Raw genomic sequence first — 26,819 nt, forward strand, 5'->3', positions numbered from 1 at the left:
ATGCCTCCGCTCAGTCTCAAGAGACAATGGATACCCCCTGTAAGGGTAACTGCACGTGTAACTGGGAGGCAAGTGGTGAACAAACCCACTAACCCAACTTTTCCTGAATCGGCGCTACTTGAGTCCAGTGGCAAGGAGAGGTCCAAGGCGACTGGAAACAATGCTGAAATAAGCAGAGAGAACATACAACACCGGGAGTTTCCAAATGGTCACCCAGTTTGGTACTGACCAGGTTCAAAGTTGCTTAACTACCGACCCATTTTATGCTTATCAATTTCTGGATCGTCAGAGAAAATGAATAATTGCCACCTGGTATCTTTGCCCGGGGGTCTTTTAGAACTGGCTCTAAAATCAGCAGATTAAAACATTCCTGTACTGATCTATTCCCTATTGATTGCGGTGTAGTGCTCGTTCTGTGCAGTTCTAGGAGCTCCGCCGTTACAGATTTTAACTTCTCTATTTGAGAAGACGTAAGTTCATTGCTAATCGCCCGAGGTGCCTCAGCCGGGAAATGACGACGAGGTTGGACAGGCATCTTTTGTAGAGTCAGAGTGCTTCTCTGGCGCGCTGAAATTTCAATTCCACTTTCTGACCCTCGTGTCACATTTCTTGCGTGGGGATAGATATAAATACCATCTTCTCAGACCGAGCTAAAGTTTTGACGCGCTGATAAAAAAGTAAGAAAACACGCTTTATAAAAGTAAGACAAAAGTTAACGCTTTTTAAAATAAAGACAAAAGTTAACGCTTTATAAAAGTAAGACAAAAGTTAACGCTTTTTAAAAGAGAGACAAAGGTTAACGCTTTTTAAAAGTAAGACAAAAATTAACGCTTTTTAAAAGTAAGAAAAAGTTAACGCTTTTAAAAGTAAGACAAAAATTAGCGCTTTTTAAAAGTAAGACAAAAGTTAACGCTTTTAAAAGTAAGACAAAAGTTAACGCTTTTAAAAGTAAGACAAAAGTTAACGCTTTTAAAAGTAAGACAAATATTAACGCTTTTTAAAAGTAAGACAGAAATTATCACTTTCTAAAAGTAAGACAAATTTTAACGCTTTTTAAAAGTAAGACAAAAATTTAGGCTTTTTAAAAGAAAGACAAAAAGTAACGTCTTTTAACAAATATTTGTGTTAAACAGTAAATGGTACGTACTCTAGCAATTATTTGATTTGCCAAGGACGCTGAAAAAATTGTTGGCTCATTCTACCGCATCAGAAATGATCTAACTCCCAACACAATCCTTTATCTGCCCAAGGGTCAAATACGTCATAAAATGGAGTGGTGTTGCCAGGCGCTTCTTAGTGCACACTTTACTGCTCAAACTGTTCACAATCAGTTTCGGAATCTATCTCAGCTTGACAAAAATGTTCTTGCGGTTTTTAACTTATAAATTCAGATGAACCTATTTCAGCTCAAATACAAATTTATTGATCGAAATAAGCACCATCAAAATCAACACGTTTTTTGCCAACGCAAGACAAGTGTATTTATGCCGGTAACGTAAAAATCTTGCGTTCTGGTGGCGATAAAGTTGCTGAAGGCATTTTTGATATCGTTTAGGTTTATGAAACATTTCTCAGGTAAAAAGTTTTCGAGATGCTTAAAAAGTGGTAGTCAATAGGTGAGAAGTCCGAAGAAGCTGACGAATGCGGTCGAGTTTTGTAGTCCAATTCGTTCAACTTCTGCAGGGACGGTTTAGCAACGTGCGTCGGACATTGTCGTGGAGAAGAATTGGGCATTTTCTGTTGGCTAATGCTGGGTGTTTTTGTTGAAATTTCAGATGTATTTTTTTACAAAAGGGGGCACTACTTATCAAGGCCCAGAGGTCACTCGAGGATAAAGGTTAATGAGTGTACGGTAGTCAATGGGAAAATATCCTAGTAATCGTTAGTTGTGGAAATTTGGTAAATTGAATTACTTGAGGGGATGGCTCATCAAAAACTTGTTTATGTTGGACTTGAAGACGACTATATTGTAGTCCGTTGGAAAGCAGGAAAACGTAACAGAGTTCCACAGGCGGGCCGTTCTAAGACATAAGCTTTGTTCATGGAATCTATGTTTAGGTTTAGAAACAGATAAAGAGTGTAAGAAATTATTGACAGTGGTTTCAACTTTTTATGAAAGTCCGGCCAGGGGACATAGAATAGAGCTCAGACGAGCACTTTCCATGAAAATAACGATAAAGCAGAGACAGGCTCGCAACATCTCTTCTGTGGGAAAGAGGTTGCAAGGAAGAGAAAAAGGTATCCCCCACTACGAAGTCTATTTTGAACTCTGTCAAGGCAAGACAAGGTGCTTCTAGCAGTTCTTGCCCAGATGTGGAAACAATACTCCATCCTTGGAGTACTTGGCTCTTATACAGGTAGAGAATTGCATCAGTGGTGCGATATTTACTGGAGCGGTAGAACGATCCAACCGTTTTTCCAGCAGCCTTGGCAGCGGATTTGATGTACATGTTCCATTTAAAGCAGGAGTAAAGATCAGACTCAGAAGCTTGTCAAAGCATGGAGCCTCCCCAAGACGAGAGCTATTCATTTCAATTGATGCCAAACAGGGATCAGAGCGTTGATGATGTAAAATAGAAGCTGGGTTTGGGATGCATTAAAATTAATCAGCCACCTTTTCCTCCATTGCACCACATGATCAAGATCAGAAGAAAGAGAATCAAAGAGAACTTGGTTGTTTACGGCCTTTGAAGTATTGTCCCAAATGGTAGTACCGTCAGCATAAATATTTCCGATTTATCTTAGAATGTGATTTGGAAGATCATTGATGTAGATCAGAAAGAGAGTTGGCCCTAGGATGGACCCTTGAGGGACTCCAGCATTAATACTGTGAATTTATCAGAGAGAAATGATTTAATAATTGAAAAGACATTTCCAGCTATACAGTAGCCGGTGATTTTGTGAAGTAGACCTTTATCCCATGCCCTATCAAAGACCTTTGGCATGTCAAGAGCGATTGCCTTAGAAAGGAAGCCTCCATCGAGAGATTCGCTAATCATATAAGATATAACTGGTAGCACATCTACTGTAGATCTAGCAGCACGGAAGCAATATTGCATGTACCCGAGGAGGTTATTTTTGCTGAGGCGGTTGACTACTTGTCTATTTATGCCTCTTCATACCTACAGCCGACTTGAACTTCCTGCCACACACAACACAGGTTGTCCCATTATGTCGTGAAGGTAAGGGTACATAAGGGCGTTTTTCGTGTGATTTCATGTGGTTCACATATCCATCTTTGGACAGTAGAAAGCGCCCATGTTTCACACCCCCAGACAGCTTTATGAGCGTCTAATTTCTTCACATACCTTTTACGCAGATTTCTCTGAAGCTCTGCCTGCTCCAAGTTCTTTGTCTCATAATACCTTACGAACCTCCGAGACAAATCTTCTCCACTCACTTTGCCTCAGCAATTTCTTCACATCTCTCAACATTTATGTCAAGCTCCTTATGATTATAAATATTATTTTAATTGGAATTCATTATTGAGATGAGTATTATTTATTCATTTTATTTTATTGCGGACTATTATTCTCGTTTTTATTAGTTCTTGTTTCCCGACATTTCGGCCAACTATCCCTCTGCCCTTCGTCAGATGGTAACCGCGATGGATAGGAACTTCGAATCTCCTACCTGCATTCTCAGCAATCACTGCCATCCATAGTTGTTGTCATCTCACCATGTTTTTGGCCAAGTAAGCGACTAGCCGGCTTTGGGTAGGCTTGAAACCGCTATCTTCAGACAATTCTCCTTTAGAACCGTACAGATTCAACGTCTCTATCTTGCAAATTAAAAATACGGAAGTTTATTTGTTAATAATTTTATTTTCTCCGTGCGATTTGATGATATTTATTAGTTTTCCGGTAGGTTTTCCGGTATTATGATAATGAATATTGCATGAAAATTGTCGCTGACCAATAGTGTTTATGTAATAACGTTATGCTTTCCGACGACCAGCTCAACAACGCACGTACGCGCGTTGTTTGGCTTATGGAAAGACAATTTGTTAGTTACAACTTTACATGTGTTATTTGTTTACAGAATACTCGAAAACCTATAAATGTCACCAAATTAAGGTTAATGTGAAAGGTGGTGAGAAACAACCAATTTAACTTTTTTTGAACCTTGAACATTACTTTTATTAATGCTCTATAGAGAATATGGCTATATTGAAAATGTTAACTCTGATCTAGATGGAAGAGGTTAGCTCTCAAATGTTTTCGTTTTTTTATTATTATGCCGAAAAAAAAATACAGAAGTTTATTGAACGAAATAAAACGAACTTATTTTTTGCAAACAATTTTATTTCTGCAACATAATTCTTTTAATAAAATTCCGTAATTTTTTTCGGAATAAATCGTGATAAAAAGACACGATTATTTTGAAGCTAAACTCTTCAATATATAAATATGCGTCGGTTTAAAACATCATCAATCTATACAAACACATACTAAGAACATAATAATGACGTGTAAAATTCGTAAGTGTTTATATATTTACGCACACACTCTTTGTTTTTTTTTTAATTTGGCCTTTTTGATTTTATAAAATTGGGCTAAAGTTATTGTTATGTTTGACGTTCATCTTCGTCGCCAACTGTTATGTTTGCAGGTTGAACCAAATAACGTATAAGGCAATACAAATGAAGATTCAACAAACAAAAGTAGATCAATAAGAAGTGTATTAGGAAAAGTATATTCACAGTATATTTACATAATGGTTGTCAGGTAAGAGAGTCTTGGCTGGAGAACATATCTGCTCTCGGCTCGGTCTTCGGTGGCTTCTGGTTAACATACACTCAGACTAACCGAGTCTTGCTATTTATGTGTAATATTATCCACATATGTAAATGAGTGGTTGCCACCACATCAGTTATCAATTTGGCCTTATTTTGGCCTGTTTTTTTTTAAAGATTTGGCTTAAAATATTTAATGGAGTCGTGCAACCTAATTAGAGTCAGCTATTGGACACGTTTACCCTTTTAAAACCTTTAAAACACACATAACATTCAGATTTCAAAATAGTAAAAATAAAAACAAAAGAATTGATGGCCCTTGACAATGCTTGTCTTACCATTTACTGTTTTAATTTTTCAATTATTCGTAAAAATTTCAGGTGATCATCAGAGCCTACAGGCTTAAATTTGGAATTATAACATTCTAGTACAATGAAGACCCACTTTTTGGCCACTCCCGTTGTTAATGCTACCACTAGCATTCAGATTTTTCCTTTTCAATTTTTTACAAATTTCTACTATGCTTATTCATAGATTACACGCTTAACTCTCACATTAACAAAATACCTCGAAAAAATTGTATACACCTTACCAACAGAAAAGGGAAACATTCAACAGTTTTTTTTTTACATCATCACTTATCAAGGCCCAGAGGCCACTCGAGGATAAGGGTATAATGTGTGCAGTAGAAATTGGACAATATAGTAATCGTTAGTAATGGAAATTCAGTAAATTTGTTAACTTATATGTAACGGCTCATCAAAAACTTGTTTATGTTAGACTTGAAGAAAACCATATTGTAGTCAGCTGGAAAGCAGGAAAACGGAAGACAATTCCATAGGCGTGCAGTTCTAAGAAAGAAGATTTGCTAATGGAATCTACGTTTAGGTTTAGGCACAGATAAAGAGTGAGGGAAATTATTGATAGTGCTTTCTGCTAAACGGATGTTTCTTATGAGAGTTTGGCGAGGGGGGGCCATAGATTGGAACTCAGCCGAGCACTTGCCATGAAAATAACGATAAAGCAGAGACAAAATCGCAACATTTCTTCTGCGAGAAAGAGGTTGCAGGGAAGAGAAAAGGACACCTCCTACAAGGCTACAAAGTCTATTTTGAACTCTATCAAGGTAGGATAAGTCCTTTCTAGCGGTTCCTGCCCATATGTGGCAACAGTACTCTGCTAGAGGCAGCATTAACAACTGACATGGCAAAAACAGTGTGTGTTCCATTTATTAGAACGTTATCATTACAAATTGATCCCCGACTATTACAGTCATTATAAGATACTACTTTAACTTTCTTTTTGAATCTTAAAATTAACTCTGTTCTCGACGATAATCGTCTGAAAAAATACGACAATGTTTAAAGGCTACGGAAATCATTATTCAGGCCTATCGCAGTGTTTTTCCTTGTGACACAATGTTTCCTTTGAAATAAATGCGCTGGATTATAATTAATTTTTAGTTCATTTTTTTAGTTTTATAATACATTGCAGGTAGACGGTAACAACTGCTATCTAATAGGCCACACTACCCTACTTCTATTTAACACGTTAGGTGAAAACACAGAATAATTATAGCACATAATTAAATACCTATGTTAAGAATGTGTGTATAGATATTAACGTTGTTACTTCGGCACAGTATATTCATTTTGGTCACGGTCGCTAGTGCCCGCGATTTTATGTGGCCGGCTGTGGCCTCCCACTAACAACCGTAGTTTAATTGTGTTTTTTTTTTTACAGGTGGAGTGGAGGCATACTTCCATCGGGCAACGCCGGTACACGGGACGTGCATATTTTTAATAAGTTCATTGGACAGCTTAAACCAACGAAGAATTTTTACATTAATCATCTAAAATTAATGTCGTATAGACAGAAATCTGACGAGTCATTAGATGGTTTTTGCAACAGATGTAAACAGCTTACACAGAAATGTGTGTGGACAGAATTTAGAGCAACAACAAAGAATGATAGACCTTATTATTGCCAGCACGCCAATAACGGACTTCTAGAAAGAGTTATTAAAAAAGATAACACCTTAACTCTGGAAGAAACTCTTAACACTGGTAAAATGTATGAAACTTCTAACACCCATTTAGAAAAACTAAACGTGATGCTAAACGATACGGAGGATTGAAACACCAATATACAAGCAACAAGAACACGCACACGTTCTAATAAATCAAGTAATTGACTCAATTTTGGTAAAATCCATACTTTTCGCCGTGAAGCTTGTCCAATATTTGGATCAAAATGTGAGGCACTAACAACCGTAGTTTAATTGTTTTTTTTGTTTATTTTGCTTTTTTTTTTTTACAGATGGCGTGGAGGCATACATCCATCGGGTAACGCCGGTACACAGGACGTGCAAGTTTTTAATAAGTTCATTGAACAGCTTAAACCAACAGAGAATTTTAGAATTAATCGTCTAAAATTAATATCGTATAGACAGAAAATGTGACGCATGTGGAAAAGCCAACCGCTGGGCAGCAGTTTTTTTTTTATCAAACAACAATTCAATAACCAAAGTCTAGGTCATCAAGCAGAGGGAACAAAAAAAAAAAAAAAAACTATGCCACAACATCGACCAGAATATAAAAGGAATAAACATAAGAAATGGCAACCTACCCGAACTGATGCAATATATAATGCACAAGCACTAGGAAAACAAGTCGAAAGTTTAACATTTGACAACATTAAGACATTCTCTATAACTCATAGAAATTAAGCTTATGTATATGTGAACAGAAAACTGCCAAACAAAAATGAATTTCATAGATTGTGAGCAAAAATTGATACAGAAGCTCAGCATTTCGTAGAATGTTTCCACAGAAATTAGACACTGATGGTTTTCCAAACCTAACAAACCAAACAAGGAAGAATCTGGTAGCATATAACGAAACACCAATAAAATGTTATGGTAGCATTAAAATACTATGGCAGTATAATAATTCTGACTGGCATAATAGCACTTTCCACGTTGTAGATGTACAGGGGCCAGCAGTTCTAGGAGTATTATCGCTAGAACAGCTTAAACTAATTACACGTCACTGCACAGTAAGAAAAAGACGCACGTCAAACTTCTGTAGCAGTAGTAAATATTTGCCAAGCAACAAAAACTTCTTCTTCTTCTTCTTCTTCTTCAATAAAAAACAACAACAACAACCACAACAACAACAACAACAACAACAATCTCTTATGCAACATCTTTTGGTACAACATCAAACTTTAAGCCAACAGAAATCCAGCCTAACTGCTCAATAACAGGGCTTTGTGCAAAAACAAGAGGAATTTGCCCAACTTGCCCAACAAAAACAACAAACAATGCCAGCTCAACAGTAACATTCTCCTGTTGACCAACACGTTCTTTCTCAGCAACAGCAGCAAGAGTCACTGGCTGAACAGGCACTCGTTCTTGAACAACAACAACGACGACAACGACGACTTGGGCGTGATTTAGCTGTAGGCGGAGGGATACACGGAAATGCATCCCATAATATTCTTCCTTTTCTCTCTTTTTATTTTTTTGTCCAGACAGCATGGGGTAAGACGCATATATTTTTCTCTCTGTAAATGAGGGGGGGCATCCCCTCTCCCTCAACACTAGTTAAGCTTAGTTAGTTTTAAAGAAGTAATACTAAAAATCAGCTGCATGTATGTTAATATAGTAAGATATATATTGTATACATTTTATAAAATAAACAGTTAATTATATTTCTCATATATATTGCGACCCGTCTTGTGTGTGTTTTTGTGTCTGCTATAAATGTCTGCATTAAATAATGAAACGGCCCTGAGGACGAAGACGGTTCCAACCCGAATACCACCAGAGTGAAGACATCTTAAGAGGATAAAGGAGCCACACACCCACATCCAACATCTCAGGTATGCTTTTCCTCTTGATACTCAGACCCTAACCACTGGCCCATCTCCACATCATCATGGGACCGTTTCTAAGACATTTAGTGTAACACGTGGGTCGGTCACACACCAGTAACCGGCTGATCATGTTATACAACTTGCTCTCTGAAAGACAGCAGTGTTTGGTGTCATTGATTGCCATTTTATGTTAAAGATCCTCGTTAAGCAGCCCTGATGGAATCTTTCAAGCCATTGATGCTGATAAATGGTCCACGTTTCTGATGAGTACAATAGGATGGTTAGCACACATGTCCGATAAACTATTACTATGGTTTAAAAAGTAACACCTCCGCCAGGCCACAACCGCTTCTCTAACTTGCTAAAAGCAACAGAAGCTTTTTCGATGTGAGCACGTATCTCAGAACCCAGCGAACCATCCCTCGACATTTAATCTGGTGCCATCAATAGAAATGTTAGGTTTGCGGTACGGAACAACCATTGGTCGTGTAAACATCATCTTGGTCTTCCTCAAGCTTATAGTGAGACCAAACGGAAGAGCATGCTGCTGAAAATCTGTTGATAAGCAGGAGCATGTCCTCTCTAGTTTGGCCAACGAGGTCAGAATCATCAGCATACAGTAACTTACGTATAAGTGCTTGAAAGGTTTTAGATCGGACATTAAATCTCCTCAGATTGAACACTCTACCAATAGTTCTGAACCTTAGGCCAACTCCAGTGTTACGATCTTGAAAAGCATGGGCGAATACAACCGCAAAATATATTGAGAACAACATCACCTTGCTTGACACCATTGTCAACAGTGATCTCTTCTGTTGGTTACCAATTGAATGCAACACGTGCTTTCATATTACGATTTAGTTCTTGTGGGTGGACATCCAAGTTTGCTAAGTACTTTCCACAAGGCCACCCTGTTGACAGTGTCAAAGATCTTGGTTCGGTCTATAAAGACTTGATACAGAGGAAAATCTTATTCCAAACATTCCCATGCGGTTGTCTTGCCGAGAAGATCATAGCGGCAGTACCTCTTACTGAACGAAATCCACACTGCGCTTCTGGTAAAATTGAAGAACATATGTGAGTCAACAGTCTCTTAAGGAGAAATCTGGCTAACACCTTTCCAACTGCTTCATGGAGAGTAATGCTACGGAATTTATCACACCTTGATTTGCTATCCTTGCCCTTAAATAAGGACACTAGAATACCATCTATCCAATCTTGGGAATCGGTACACCTCAATATGTGTGAATCAGAATAAATACCGCTGATTTTATGTTCTCTCATCCCTTCTACAAGAGATCTACCGGTATGCCATCTAAACCATGTGCTTTGCCTTGGTTGATCTGACGAATAGCGAGATCCGTTTCTTCTCTTATCGGTAAATCATCCAATTCCATAATTAAATCTTTTGGTATACCATCAATGACAAATTAATCTACTACAGGATTGAATAATATATCTCATAATAGATTTCGTAATACTCTGAGTACTCCTGATCAGCGCTGACCCATCCTTGTATTTAATTGAGACACCAGAAGTAGAGGACGGACAAAACACTGGCTTAAGAAAGCAAAAGGGTTTCGTCAAGTTGTGTTGAGTGGCTGCATCTTGAATTCAGCTGAGACACGGGACAACCAATAATGGTTAAAAGAATACACAAAACAATATATAAGAAAATGAAAACAATATATGAGTGAAATACTAAGAAAAGTTCCTAAAAATTTCCAAAAATATTTTAAAAACATTTAAAAACATTTAAAAGTTTTTAAAAACTTCAAAAAATTGAAAAAAAAAACCTACAATAATGTTCTGGTAAAAAATTTAAATTATAAAACATAAATAAAGCATGTCACATTAAATACATAGAAGCATATATATATATATATATATATATATATATATATATATATATATATATATTTACATATTTTTGTAGAAATATATTTTTTTATAATATATATCAATCTTTATTTAAAAAGCTCAATGTAATTACAGAGCAATATAGAGAATAAATGACAAAAAGTTATATTCCAAAATTCATGATGTTGATCATCTTATAATTTATTCCTTTAATTCAGTTGACTTATACAATTCTTGACAGTATCTGTGATTGATTTTGTGCTACGAAACATATACTGTCAAAAATTGTATAAGTAAACTGAATTAAAGGAATAAATCATAAGATGGCCAACATCAGGAATTTTGGAATATAACTTTTTGTCATTTATTCTCTCTCTCTCTCTCTCTCTCTCCCTCTCTCTCTCTCTATATATATATATATATAAAGCTGAATGTCTGTGCGTGTTTGTGTGTGTGTGTGTGTGTGTGTGTGTGTGTGTCTGGTTACGAATAGGCTCCTATATGGTTGACTATTTAAAAAAAACTGATTACATATAATGATAGAAGATGTATCGAGACACAGGAATGGATATGCTTTATCTGGCAGAATGATGGTTCATTAAAATTGTGGGGTCTGCGTTCGCGCCTGGTCCACAAAGAATGAAAATAAAAAAATTAAAAATGAAAAAAAAAAACGTTTACAAGTGTTTTTGATATAAATGTACATAAGCATACTTTGATAAGTATGTTTTAACTTAAATAGGGATGGTATAATAAAAATTGTGGGGTCTGCGTTCGCGCCTGGCCTCCATAGATTGGAAATAGGCACAAACCTTAATAAAGACTTTTCATATCTATCTGCGTAAGTATTCTTTGATAATAATGTTTCAGTTTGAAGAAATATGGTATAATAAAATTATGGGGTGTTCGTTCGCGCCTGACCTCCATAGAATGGAAATATGTCACAAAGTTTAACAAGGTTTTTTTTTTTATTATAGATCCACAGAATATTGTGATAAGTGTTTCCGTGTGAACGGGTATGCTATGATAAATTATGGGGTTTATCTATTTTATTTTTACTTTCATCATATTTTGCTTTGGTTTTGATACCCCCGAATTCGAAGCTATCTCTTTACAACCCTTCCTTTTCATAACCTATCATCTTCTATATATATAAAAGCCAAACGTCTGTGTGTATGTATGTATGTTTGTTTGTAACGCTAAAATTTTTGAAAGACGGAACCAAACTTGACAAATTTGGTATCATATCGAAGCCCCATCACCCGGATGACAAATATCGAAATTTCACGCCAAACGGACCACTAGAAGTTGGTCAACTGATCAGTTATCTTCGAGGGGGCCCCCAAAAAACCTGTCATTATCTATATAAAAGACAAATGTTTGTTTGTAACGCTAAAACTTGAGATGAAAGATTCCTCTCCCCTAAGAATAAAACATATGTTCAATATCTGCTTTTGTTTTTTCATTGTTTATACGGTCCCGAGCAACGCCGGGTAGCCCTGCTAGTACTTTCATAAATCAGAGTCCATTTTCTGTAGGCTGTTTTTGGACCCAGTCAACGACGGGTACTTTTGCTAGTAAATATATATTCATCCAAGTATATTATTTTCATATTAATTCATAATGCGATAACAATATGCTCAAAATGATATTGGGCCTGTCACACTTTTCGTCAATCGTTTCGCCGTCTAGTTCGTTATGGTTAAGTTGAAATACTATTTTCCTTACCAAAAAGTCATTTGAGGGTTGGCGCAGCTTTGATAGAAAATTTGTTCTTGTTTTTCTAACCAAGTCGTACATTCTAGTTCAACCGTGAGAATGTCTAATTATTTACAAAACACTTTTGCAAAAAATAAAATAAAATAAAACCAAAAATAATCAAGGAATAAGGGAGAAAATAGCTGTTATCGTGTGACATGTTCTTTCCTTTTCGGCACCAGCGTTTCTTTCGTGAAATAAATGATGGAATGCTAGAGTTCTGAAACTCAAGCAATCAGCAGGGACTCATGACGAAAACCACGAACGAGGACTCGACTGGTACGTGATGAATTCTTTGTCGACATCTCTGCACTCGTTGCCCCCGCAAATGTGCAGTACATTGTTGTTGACTTATTACCAGCGGATGTAATGGTCTGTCGGGCAGTAATGTCGCGTTCAGTCTGCATCGGTAAGTTCTAGTTTATATATATATATATATATATATATATATATATATATATATATATATATATATATATATATATATATGTATAAGGAATGAAAAAATACCAGCGGTGGTTGACGTAATGTTTAAAGAAAAATAGAAAATCCGAATGAAATTATTAAAAAATCAACGTTTCGTCCTTATTTCAGAGGACATCTTCAGGATAATTGAAATAAAAATGTAAGATCTATGACTTTTTCTTTTCTTACATTTTTATTTCAATTATCCTGAAGATGTCCTCTGAAATAAGGACGAAACGTTGATTTTTTAATAATTTCATTCGGATTTTCTATTTTTCTTTAAACATATATATATATATATATATATATATATATATATATATATATATATATATATATATATACAAAGAACTCATGAACTAATAGCTATTATGATACATGCATATTCGTAATGTCGTCGTTCTTTAATTTTCACACTTTTGCACCGCTTTTCCCCGGCTAAAACAAAAATATAACGTTTCCCATCGGTTCGAATACCATATATATTAAGTTTCATATCTGCAGACTGAAAACTGACGGAGGAGTTTGGTAGGCAAACTTTTTAAAATAAATATATATACGGATATATATATATATATATGTATATATATATATATGTATATATATATATATATATATATATATATATATATATATATATATATATATATATATAAAGGGGTTTGTATTTACTATAACATTTTTACACAAATATTACGCAAGTATAAATCATGTAGAATATCTGCATGAATATAATTCCACGTAATAGTTAACTAAAGATGATCATACCATCAGAAAACCGAAAAAAACAATAGGGAATTAATTAAAATGAATGTTTAAAATAATATGCAAATTAGTTAGATCTTTTGCAGATGAATGCAATTCCACGACCCATATATAACAAAGTTGTATTTTCTTTTTAAATAAATAGAAAAATGTTCGCCTTTTTTCTTCTTGGCCTTCGGGCCAAGATCTTTTTTCTGTCATGAAAGTGTAGTATCTGTTCCGACAGATGCTGCAATCGAAGTTATATGTGGGGGCAACCCCACATATAAGAGCATTGCTCTTGTAGCAATCAGTTTTGGTCAATGTAGGGAAACCCTTCATACCAAGTTTAACTATCTAGTTCCCTCTTGGGGAGTTGGACCCCCTTCCCCACTCTCCACAGTAAAGAACGACCTTGTGCCTGATTTGCTCAGTGGGGAAGCAAATAAATATCAATACATAAAAACACACAGGTTGACATCAAAGATTTATCTTTAAGAACAACTCGGAGTATTCCCTGGAGTCTGAGTGACAACAAGTCTTTTCAGATTTCCAGTATTCACCACCTCTTTCGAAAATATTTGCAAATTAGTTTAATACTCACCAGGAGTTTTAACAAAGGACATCATCAAAGATTTCTCTTCAAGAACAACCCATGGTTTTCCCTGGAGTCTTAGTGACAACAAATCTCCCCAGATTTCCAGTACTCTCCGCCTCCTTTGATAACCTTTGCAAATCAATTTGCGTTATCGCAACAGCCGTTTACGATTGATTTCTCGTTGATAGCGACCGTTGGTATTCACTGGAATTTGGATTAGAGAGGTCGGGCTACTTTTAAGTGGGCCATTCTGTTATATAGTTCCCGCTAAATGCTTCAGACAACAACACCAACTTTCAATATATTATGTCATGTGTTTAAGCTACAAAAATAAACTGTCTACTTATCATATTGGGTTTTAGCCAATCTCAAGGTCACCAGCTCTCCCAAAATTCATCCATTAATCATAGAATATAACGAACTGTGTTTAGAAAAGATTTCTATACTTCACCTTGAAATTATAATCAACTTCATGTTCTGATGACTTGTCTTTTTCTAATTCTTCGCACCAAAATGGGTAACATTCTCGCCAACCTTTTAGATGCATCATAGAATTATGATAGAAATCTGATGATGGCATTTGGTTGCTTTGTGTTATGGCATATCAACCCTTGTCACTTCCATAGTGCCACCTTCCAGAAATTGTTGGAAATACAAGCGCAATGAAGCCGGAGGAGATTACTTCGAAGGGGGCTAGAGTTCCAGGTTTTCTATCAATAAACGTGCCCATATGTAAAAGTCTACAAAATATATAATATATAAAAATCTTATTGAAGACATCTCGTATATACTAATTTGGAAAAAAAAAAATACCGACTCATTACTCAAAGATTCTGTTATCTAAAAGTTGCCCCTCCCTTTTATTTTTTTATTTTATTTTTTTACATAGGCATCACCACATTATCAAGACCCAGAGGCCACTCAAGGATAAGGGTTAAAGAGTGTATAGTAGAAATTGGTCAATATAGTAATCATTAGTAATGAAAATTTGGTAAATTTGATAACTTATATGGAACGGCTCATCAAGAACTTATTTACTTTAGACTTGAACACAACCATATTGTAGTCAGCCGGAAAGCAGGAAAACGGAAGACAATTCCACAGGCGTGCAGTTCTAATAAAAAAGCTTTGTTCATGGAATCTACGTTTAGGTTTAGGCACAGATAAAGAGTGGGGGAAATTATTGATAGTGTTTACAGCTAGACGAGTGTTTCTTGTGAAAGTTTGGCGAGGGGGGACCATAGATTGAAGCTCAGTTGAACACTTTCCATGAAAATAACGATACATCAGAGACAAACTCGCAACATCTCTTCTGTGAGATAGAGGTTGCAAGGAGGAGAAAAGGACATCTCCTACGAGGCTACAAAGTCTATTTTGAACTCTATCAAGGCAGGACAAGTCCTTTCTAGCAGCTCCTGCCCAGATGTGGCAACAGTATTCCATCCTTGGACGTACCTGGCTCTTATATAGATAGAGAATAGCATCAGCAGTGAGATATCTACAGGATCGATAGAAAGATCCCACCATTTTTCCAGCGGCCTTGGCAACAGATTTGATATACGTGTTCCATTTCAGATCAGGAGTAATAGTCAAGCCCAGAAGCTTGTCGAAACTTGAGGCCTCCTGAAGACGAGAGCCATTCATTTCAATTGATGACAAATGTGGATTAGAATGTTGATGATGTAAAGAGAGAAGCTTGGTTTTAGATGCATTAAAAGTAACCAGCCACTCCTTTCCCCATTGTACTACGTGCTCAAGATCAAGATTTTTTTTTAAATTATTTTACTTGAGTTAGTTTTAAGAGATCAATGGGTTTCGTCCAGGAACTAACGTTTGATTTCATTTTAAGAATAGATGTTTCTTCCTAAATTATAAACACCTTCATGTTCTTATGATTTGTCTTTTTTTTTCTAATTTTTCTAACCAAAAATGGGTAACATTCTCTTCGTATTTTTATCTGCATCGTAGAATTATGATATAAATCTGACGATGGCTTTGTTGTTGTTCGTTTGGTTTGGCTGTTTTGTATTACGGCATATCAACCCTTTTCAGATTATTTAATGTAGAATCCAATTATTTTGGAAACAGTTTTTATGCTTCAAGTTCTTTATATCTTCAAATATTTATTTGTAGAGTTTGGTTTGGTTGTTTTGTGGCATATCAGCCGTTTTCGGGGTTTTAAATGCGGAATCCAGTTATTTTTGATATTAGTATTTAGAATTTATAATTAATATTTAATTTGGAAATAGTATTCATGTTGCATCCAGTTATTTTGTAGAAGTTTTTTATTCTTCGAGCTTTTTGTATCTTCAATCGCTAGTTTGTAGTGTTTGGTTTTGTTGTTTTATAGTGGATTTTATTGTTTTTGTTCCCTGCCTTGCAGAACATGAATGAGTTTTGCAATGGGAGATAGAAAGGTGTTACAACATTAATGTTTGGTGCATTTTAAGTTGTGAAACTAGTCAAGAAGTGGAGGAGATAGAAAGAGAAAGGGAAAATGGGAAGAAGGAAAAGAGGGTGGGGGAATGGGTTGTTGGTTTTTGGTTTTGTTTTTTTTTTTTGAAATATTCAGATTTAAAATGAAGAAAATTTTGAGGTTGAAATTGAGAAAATAAGTATTTAATAGGAAGGCAAAATGACGGGGATAAAAAAGAGAAGAAACAGCAAAAAGACTAAACCGGTATACAAAACAATGTATAAGAAAATGAAATTTATGAAATGTCTTGTTGATATATATATATATATATATATATATATATATATATATATGTATGTATATATATATGTATATATATGTATGTATATATATATGTATATATATATGTATATATATGTATATATATATATATATATATATATATATATATATATATATATATATATATATATAGTTTTAAATAAAATACTAGGCGGAAGTTTCTCGAGAGCTCTTTCGGCTATCATCTCGTCAGGAGTAAATCGATAGCAACCTAAATAATATTGTAACGAACAGAAAGAGTTCTATTGGGGAACTTATTTAATGTGCCAACGTACGGGGACATTAATTAAATTTATTTACGTTTAAAAACGATTAAACGCATTGTTTCTCTTTGGGGAACTTTGAATTTTTTCTCCCGCTTTTTTTTTCTCCCTCGTTGTGCCAACATTTTTAATCGTTTTTAAACGTAAATAAATTTAATTAATGTCCCCGTACGTTGGCACATTAAATAAGTTCCCCCATAGAACTCTTTATTTTCGTTACAATATTATTTAGATTGCTATCGATTTACTCCTGACGAGATGATAGCCGAAAGAGCTCTCGAGAAACTTCCGCCTAGTATTTTATTTAGAACTATATACAAATTCTGTACCTCTAAACATTTATTTAAATATATATATATATATATATATATATATATATATATATATATATATATATATATATATATATATATATATGGCAACATCATGTTCAAGTTAAATTTTCCTGTAATCACATCAAAGGAGTAGCGTTCATCGCATTTTCGTCCGTCAGTTTTACGTATAACACGCGTCTCTTTCGCTTTGAAATATATCACAAAAAGAGATTAGAAGGATAAAAAGGAAAATTTAAAACTGACAAAGAAAAGATAGTCAAACTCTGAAAGGGACATTCAAAATGACAAAAATAATTAAATAAATATATGACGTGCCTTCAATAAGTTTCCAGACCGTTTTCGTATGGGCACTTTTCTTGATAGTGTACACACACATGAAACTCTAGTCTCCTTCAAAGTAATCTCCTCCAGCTGCAATGCACTTGCTGTACCATTCCATCAACTTCTGGAAGGCCTCATGGATGTCTGAGTGTATCACTGACCCTCGTCACAGCCCTTTTCATCTCCTTAATTGTCCCATAACGACAGCCTCTAAGGTTTTCCTTGAGCTTAGGAAATAACCAAAAGTCACAGGGAGCAAGGTCTAGACTATAGGGAGGGTGAGGAACTATCTTGATGCTCATCTTGGCCAAATAGTCTGTGACAAAGATGGAGTTGTGGACTGCATCTTCAGTTCCTACCGACTACTTGCATGTACAATTCCCAAAATGACACAAACTGTGCATTTATTGTCTTTATAGACACATGGCGGTCCTTCTCCATGAAATTCTTTATTTGGCCAATCAACCCAGGTGTTATAACTTCCTTACTCCTCCCATACCACTCATCGTATTCTCCATTTTTAATACACCTTTCTTAAAAACATTCATACATTTTTTTACACTACCAACATAAATAAATAACCCCGAAAATATGTTTGTTTTTAATTTGCGTTACACATCAATAATCAACGCGACAATAAAACGTATTGTTTTATTGTGAACGTTTTCAGCGTCCCAATTGTTTTTTTTTTTCGCGTTTAAATTAAAAGATATATCAACATTTGAATTAAACTTTAAGTTTTATGGTATATGTTTAGTGCGCATTTACCTATAAGTACGGCAAACCACTTATAATTCAATGGCTGTAAATGTTTGTTTTTTTAAATAAACAATTATAAACAGAATGACTCATAGAAATCTATCTGTATTCATTTTTCATTTTATATACTTTCATAGAAATGTTTCTGTTATGTCAAAAAGACTATTTTCCTTACGTCACAAGTGTCACGCTCATACATTAATTCCATAGCTAATATAACATATTGACCCAACGGGTCACGGGTAGTCTAGCATATATATATATATATATATATATATATATATATATATATATATATATATAACTACTTCATTTACTCACATAAATTTAATATACGGAAGTATAGATTTATGCGTAAACTTTAAGTATTTACTTCAAAAGTACTCAATACGTAGGAAGAGCTAGTTAGTAATTTATAAAATATATATGGCGATTAAGCTACACTGAATATTCTGCGTTTCATCCACTGTAGGATTCGTCAGGCTTATGCGCGAATCCTTTGGTTGCTTCTTGTTTTTATATATGTTGAGGATTTCTAGTTAGCCAATCAGCTTTCTAGTATCCACCGCGCCCCTTCCTATCAGCCAATGGACATGCATTTTATCAAACAAAGGATCTGTTTTTGAACTAGGTTAGTGATTTTAGGTAGATCTTTTCCCTCCTTTTTTTATATATATATATAAATATACCTATGTGTACACACATACATGCACATATATATATATATATATATATATATATATATATATATATATATGTGTGTGTGTGTGTGTGTGTGTGATCGTTTATGTATATTCATGTTTATTTAATTTATTTATTTGTTTGTTTTCTATTGTTGTTGTTAGTTTTAAAGCAAACAACTGTGTTCACAAAATAAAACTTACCCTAGGATAGCGATACAAATAAGCTTTAAAACTAACAACAACAATAGAAAACAAACAAATAAATAAATTAAATAAACATGAATATACATAAACGATCACACATATATGCATATATATATATGTATGTATGTGTGCATGTATGTGTGTACACATATGTATATTTATATATATATATAAAAAAAAGGAGGGAAAAGATCTACCTAAAACCACTAACCTAGTTCAAAAACAGATCCTTTGTTCGATAAAATGCATGTCCATTGACTGATAGGAAGGGGCGCGTGGATACTAGAAAGCTGATTGGCTAACTAGAAATCCTCAACATATATAAAAACAAGAAGCAACCAAAGAATTCGCGCATAAGCCTAACGAATCCTACAGTGGATGAAACGCAGAATATTCAGTGTAGCTTAATCGCCATATATATTTTATAAATTACTATATATATATATATATATATATATATATATATATATATATATATATATATATATATGTAAGTAATAAACGTCACCAATTAAATTCACAATATTTATTCAAAACAAGAATACGAGAAAATGTCATTAAAACATCCTTATTGTTTACCTATGCACAGATCAAACATTTCAAAATACAACCGCCAGCTACAATGCACGGCTCTATACCAGCGAACTTCTTTCTTCAAATTTACAACATGGCAAGGAAGAAGAAAAAATACAAAAAAAACAACAACACACTGAAGATGGAGTATACCACCGAAATATATTTGTTATAAATTTCAAACAAGTAAAATATTTGTTTCTTTTCCTAATATTACGTTGTATTTGGCTTTCAAACGCACTTGATGCGTATTTTATTTTATAACTGAAAAAGTGTTGATATGCCGTAAGACAACCAGCCATCTTTTCGATATGTGTTTTTTTTTTTCAAGTTGTTACTCTCTTTCTAACGTATTGTTACGCTCATAGTGAGTTCTCGACTGAGTTCTACTCTCTGTTCCCTCCTGTAAAACATCCACGGTGAAACTGCATGACACAGTACTCTGGTTGCTGCGTCGTTCCATCTGTAGTCGTGTGGTACACTTGAATAACTGTGTTAATATTTTAATTTCTTTTTTCAGAAGATTTAGACAGAAATATGCGATTAAGACTAACTACTTCAACCTGATTTTTAACGGCTTCAGCTTTGGCAGGTACGTTGTTAAAAAGTCTCATTTCTTCCCTTTCTCCCTTCTCGCTATCGAAATAGGAGAGACAACGATGAAGGATGAAGTAGGGGTCGGCCAGATAGATGTCTTTACCAGCCCTCACACTTATAAAATAACAATTGCTGTCAAAGTCTTGCGAAAAAGCATATTGACTCTTATAAGTGGTTCGCAATAACAATGGCCGTGTCGGTCAGCGAGAACCAAGGAAAGGGCCAGGTCTCTTTTCTTTTTTTTTGTTTTTGTTTCGCTGCCTTCCTCGCATTCTCCCGCGCATACACACACATAGCGATATATCAATACACACACATAGCGATATATCAGTACACACACATAACGATATATCAATACACACACATAACGATATATCAATACACACACATAACGATATATCAATACACACACATAACGATATATCAATACACACACATAACAATATATCAATACACACACATAACGATATATCAATACACACACATAACAATATATCAATACACACACATAACAATATATCAATACACACACATAACGATATATCAATACACACATAACAATATATCAATACACACACATAACAATATATCAATACACACACATAACGATATATCAATACACACATAACAATATATCAATACACACACATAACGATGTATCAATACACACACATAACGATATATCAATACACACATAACAATATATCAATACACACACATAACGATATATCAATACACATACATAACGATATATCAATACACACATAACAATATATCAATACACACACATAACGATATATCAATACACATACATAACGATATATCAATACACACACATAACGATATATCAATACACACACATAACGATATATCAATACACATACATAACGATATATCAATACACACACATGACGATATATCAATGCAAACACATAGCGATATATTAATACACACACATAACGATATATCAATACACACACACATAACGATATATCAATACATACACACATAACGATATATCAATGCAAACACATAACGATATATCAATACACACACATAACGATATATCAATACACATACATAACGATATATCAATACACACACATAACGATATATCAATGCAAACACATAGCGATATATTAATACACACACATAACGATATATCAATACACACACACATAACGATATATCAATACATACACACATAACGATATATCAATGCAAACACATAACGATATATTAATACACACACATAACGATATATCAATACACATACATAACGATATATCAATACACACACATAACGATATATCAATGCAAACACATAGCGATATATTAATACACACACACACACACACATACACAAAATATCTATACATGCACTTGACAACACGTAAACGTGCGTAAATAAACACGCAAAACACGGTCCTGGATATGACCTTAAACTATATCCGATGGTGAGGTCCCAGTTTGCGGGCTTTGGGAAGTGTGGAGCCCCCCTTTAATTGCCATTGCTCCCATGTCCACTCTGACCCGGATTGGTAGTACCTGCTAGGGTCCCAACTATGGGTTGAATAGAAACAGACTTAAAAAAAAAAAAAAACAAATATTAAAAAATTGTTCTTCAAAATCACTGGATTCGGCATTAAATAACCCGAAAAGGGTTGATATGCCGTAAGACAAAAACAACCAACCAACACACAAAACACAACCTTGAAAATCGTCTAGTGCATACAATCTCATAATACATGAATACAAACGCACGCAGATAAACATGTTTGCATATATACAACATTATACACACATAACAACAGGAAAAACTTGAATGCCTACTGGAGAGAACTTGAATGCCTACTAGACACTGTCCTCGAGTGGCTAAATCTCTCTGTATAGAAGCTTGTCAGAACAACCTAGCATGAGGATATTTTTCCCTTGAAGTAAACCCGGACCAAATATTCAAAATCACATTCAGTATTCGCTGCCCAAATAAGGTCTCTTCACTATGGCTAACTCACATTAGCTTTTTCGAGGAATGGTGCACCTTTTCCAAGTGAAGTTACCTCAGATAAAAGCACGAAGCTGGATACTCCACCAGACTAGATAAATTCTTGTCCTGGAATCCAGTAAGGCCAAGAGACCAAAACGAAAGATATCCTACAACATATGAAAATTGGGAGGAGGAAAATTGTGACCTCATTTTTTTTTTACTAACTCAATGTTTGAGAGATAAAGAACTTAAATGGAACATTCGAATATCTATGTATGTCATATAGAGTTCAAGTGTTCGCTCCATGTAGTGGGCCCCCTAATTTCTGAGAACTTCGACTGAAGTAAAATAAAACAACAGTTGGAGAGGACTTGAATACCTATTAATAAGAACTTGAATGCTTACTGGAAAGAATTTGAATACCAACCGGAATGAACTTAACTAGACGCTATCGTTAAGTGCAAAAGGTCTCTCTGTACAGGCGTTTGTCAGGACAACTCGTCGTGAGGATACTTTCCGCTACAAGTAAACCCTGATATATTAAATATTCCAAATCACGTAGAATTGGCAGCCCAGATATGATCTTCTGAGTATGGAAAACCTACGAGAAATAGTGCACGGCCTTTAAGTGAGCTTACCTCAAATTACAACACCAAGCTGGCTACTCCACCAGACTAGATGAATTCTTGTCTTGGAATCCAATAAGACCAAGAAACCAAAAAGAAAGATATACGAAAATGGTCAAAGCGACTCTAGGAGTTAAACAGAGCTGAGTAGGTGAAGATGACGAAATACCAAGGTCTTATGTACGAAACATGAAAAAGAAACTGGAATCTTAGGAAGATTTCCATAATTCCAGTAATTATAGAATAAACCGGAATCACGAATAACAATTTAAAAAACTATCTGACAAATATACCCGATGAACCAAGTGTAAGAGACATACAAAAAATAACACTTAACGGAATAGCTTAAATCTTAACAAAAGATTTTTCAGTTGGAAATGAAAAAAAAAATCTGAATCAACAAATGGACATACTATTAGAGGGGTTTTCAGATTAAATAATGAAATAGAATATAGTGGTTGTTTCAAATTAGGTATCATCGTTTATTTTCGCGGGGTTCAAAACCGCATGGCGTGTGGACTGTTAAATACGTTAAATCGTCATATATATTATACGAACTTGAACGCAGGAAACAAACTCTTACAAATTCAACAAAATATCATTTATTCATTTGGGTTTGTATTACTGTACACATAGATTCGAAAAAGTTGTCAAAAAAACAAATATATAGCAAATAAATGTTATCAAAGGCAAGATAAGTTACTTTTCTACCAAACTGGATATATTTTTCGTGTTTTTATTCGATGTAACATGTTTATTCAGCTCGAAAAGCATACAGTGTTTACCGATGTATTGGAAAATTCAAAATGGCGCCCGACACTCTCTTTAACACGGTAAGTTCAGGAAAAGATTTTATAAATAATAAACTAGAGAAAATACTGTTAGAAATTCGCTCATTATATGTTACCGTGACATAAGTTGACATATATTCGGTGTTTTTTAAATAGTATTTTATCTAGTTTATTATTTATAACACCGACAAACCCGTTTAGTAGCTAAATCGTACCCCTTCACTATAGATTTCCCTAGTTTCTAGAAAGCCTTCTACCATAATGTCGTTTTCCTTCGGACTGCTAGACTTCGGAATTCCTTATCTGCTTCTTGCTTTCCTGGCTGTACTAATATGTAAAAATTTCAATGTAATGTGAACAAACATCTCGCTGCTCAGCTACCCATAGTCTGCTTTTAGACAAGATCTCAAATAGTAGCCTCTTACACTAAGTGGCTATATGGCGTGTTCGAGGTTAACAGGAGTAAAAAAAAAAATGTTTGCTTTAAGAAAAACTGACTCTCATTGTAATTTGTTTTGTTGTCATTTGCTCTTTTTTCAAAGATGTATCGGTTTTCACTGCGTTACTGCCTAAAAACAACAACAGCCCGGCGGGAAGCAGGTAGCCGATGACGGGTGACGGGTGACAGAACGTAAAAACGCACTACTGAAGGAGGAGGGTCCCTCACTTATTGTTGCCTGGGTTTGACTTTGCGATGACAATTAGGACTTTATTTTCGAAATAAATAAATAAAATAAAACAAACAAAAGAATCCCAAGAGAAGGGTGTTAAGGGCTGAGATTTCATTCGACCCGTTCACGATACCACACCTCCTACCCCGTTTCTGTCTCCTTCTTTCGTAAAGTGATCGTCCCGTCTAAATAGACTTGAAACCTCATCCGATATTTTGGTATATCTAAATTTAATGTCGCTTGCTTGATGAAAAGACCGGACTGAAAGCTTTAACAATGGACAGGGCTTACATTGTGGCAGGGACACCGATAGCCACTACAATCAGAGGAAGGGGCATTGTACTTGCGCCTGTCAAGGGTGACAATGAACGGGGCAGCGTTCTACTGTTATTACTGCCTGGGTGGTAATTATGGGGAAGTGGTTTCGTATAATGATGATAGATTTATCAGGTTGTCCGGAAAGTTCGTGTTGATGCTTAGTGTTTTGTATTTTGGCATGTTGGAGTATTAATGCTGCATCTGGGCTGGTGCTCCAACCACTAGTCTCTCTCTCTCTCTCTCTCTCTCTCTCTCTCTCTTGGATAGGGTTCAAAAAAAAGTCTCCAATCTAATAAGTCCCGCTTTGTCAACTAAGCTCCAACCCCTGTCCCATCGCCGCGATGTTGCATCCCTGTGCCTATTTCACAAGTATTTTAATGGAATGTGATCTGATTAACTCATTGCACTTGTGCCCTCTCGACGTACATATCCGCGACAAACCAGTTTAGCAACAAAATCACACCCCTTCATTGTTGAGGTTCCTAAATGCCAGAAAGCTTTCTATTCTAACAGTCTCTTCCCTCGAACAGCTAGACTTTGCAATTCCCTTCCTGCTACCTGCTTTCCTAACTGCACTGATATGCAGAAGTTTAAATGTAATGTAAATCAACATCTTGTTAATCTTTCCTATGCATGGTCCCAAATATTAGCCCCTCACTTGTTTGGGGTGAAGGTGGGTAAAAAAAGAAACTTATTGGCAAATATGGTTTACTTACATTTCTGTGTTGAATATACTTCCAACTAAAACTCAAAGAAGCCTCCCCCCACAAAAAAAAATCAAAATTAAAAAAAATAATTAAATAGACACAAAATGCAAAGCCAAAAACAAACTGATTCCACATATTAATTCAATAATAAAATAAATGTAAATCAAATTACTTCTCTTGGAATTGTACGTGAAACTAGTGTTGAGGCTATTAATCGGGTTAGTGTTCGAAATTGAAAAAATCAGTGTTTTGAGGCATTGAAATCAGTATTTGAATCAGCATCGAAATCAGTATCGAAATCAGCATCGAAATCAGTATCGAAATCAGCATCGAAATCAGTATCAAAATCAGCATCGGAATCAGTATCGAAATCAGTATCGGAATCAGTATCGGAATCAGTATCGAAATCAGCATCGATTCAGTATCGAAATCAGTATCGGAATCAGTATCGGAATCAATATCGAAATCATTATCGGAATCAGTATCGAAATCAGTATCGAAATCAGCATCAGAATCAGTATCGAAATCAGTATCGAAATCAGTATCGGAATCAGTATCGAAATCAGCATCGAATCAGTATCGAAATCAGTATTTGAATCAGTATTTTTTTTTTTTTTATTAAATTTTCACCCCAAACAAGGCACATTGACACTTTGGTGTAGGGGGCTACTATCAGGGGCAGCAACTACTGGGGCACTATGTAGGGATTTGGGCAGCAAGATGTCGGTTCACGTTGCACTTGAACTTCTGCATGTCAGTACAGTGAGGGAAGCAGGAACCTGGAATGGAATTCCAGAGTCTAGCGGTTCTGGGGAAGAAACTACTGGAGTAGAAGGATCTTTTACATCTAGGGATCTCTACTGTGTGGGGGTGGGATTTAGCTGCCTGTCGGGTTTGTCGAGGGTGTCTATGTTGTGGGGGCACAAGTGTCTGCAGTTCGTCAGAGCATTCACCATTAAAATACTTGTAGAACAAGCAGAGGGATTTGAATCAGTATTTGAATCAGTATCGAAATCAGCATCGAAATCAGTATCGAAATCAGAATCGAAATCAGTATCGAAATTAGTATCGAAATCAGTATCGAAATCAGTATCGAAATCAGCATCGAAATCAGTATCGAAATCAGCATCCAAATCAGTATCGAAATCAGTATCGAAATCAGCATCGAAATCAGTATCGAAATCAGA

The 26,819-nt window shown here is 35.2% G+C and overlaps 1 long non-coding RNA gene across 1 annotated transcript in view; it reads left to right on the forward strand.

The window, feature by feature from the left end:
* LOC145263817 (uncharacterized) overlaps positions 1–6,618 on the forward strand; it is a 33,535-nt gene extending 26,917 nt beyond the window's left edge. The window contains exon 3 of the long non-coding RNA XR_013864601.1: positions 6,479–6,618. This is a non-coding gene — a long non-coding RNA (uncharacterized LOC145263817). The remainder of the gene's footprint in view (positions 1–6,478) is intronic.
* The last annotated feature ends 20,201 nt before the right edge of the window (positions 6,619–26,819 follow it).

This window comes from Euprymna scolopes, chromosome 39, assembly GCF_053919585.1.
Source record: "Euprymna scolopes isolate OS-2025 chromosome 39, ASM5391958v1, whole genome shotgun sequence".
Taxonomy (NCBI): domain Eukaryota; kingdom Metazoa; phylum Mollusca; class Cephalopoda; order Sepiida; family Sepiolidae; genus Euprymna; species Euprymna scolopes.